Source organism: Penaeus monodon, chromosome 15, assembly GCF_015228065.2.
Source record: "Penaeus monodon isolate SGIC_2016 chromosome 15, NSTDA_Pmon_1, whole genome shotgun sequence".
Classification (NCBI taxonomy): domain Eukaryota; kingdom Metazoa; phylum Arthropoda; class Malacostraca; order Decapoda; family Penaeidae; genus Penaeus; species Penaeus monodon.
In genome coordinates this window covers 38949259-38949693 of record NC_051400.1, presented here as the reverse complement: position 1 = coordinate 38949693, position 435 = coordinate 38949259, and the positions used below count along the sequence as shown (strand labels likewise).

Sequence of the window (435 nt, the reverse complement as noted above, 5' to 3'; positions counted from 1 at the left end):
AAATTAAAAAAAAAGAAGGAAAAATAAAAAAAGGAGAAGGATAAGAGGTAACAGAAACAATAACATAAGAAAAAGGAGTATTTACAAGGAAAAGGATGAAAGAGGGAGAGGAAAGGGAGATTTAAAAAAGGAAGGGTAGCATATTTCAGCCTTGTAAGAATTAAAAATCATTGCTAAGTACATTTGATGAAAATAATCACTTCTATCCTCGTGAATTACAATATACCTAAAAAAAGATCAAATTCCAAATATCAAATATGCCTAAACCATAAACCTTATAGCAGATGAGCTCCAACAGTGGGCGAGGAGCATTAACACTTATCACAAATGACTGATAAAAGATTTATACACCTAAATAAGTTTGGGGGAAGGGTAGTCCAACACGAGACAAACCCTTAGTCATCATCGGCAGTTAACTGTGATCTAGAGGGATGT

The 435-nt window shown here is 33.6% G+C and overlaps 1 protein-coding gene across 1 annotated transcript in view; it reads right to left on the bottom strand.

Moving 5' to 3' along the window:
- The window catches only part of LOC119582025 (nesprin-1-like), a gene marked incomplete in the record, with an annotated part of 55788 nt that overhangs the window by 200 nt on the left and 55153 nt on the right, over positions 1–435 (bottom strand). Inside the window, 1 exon segment of the mRNA XM_037930234.1 lies at positions 5–435.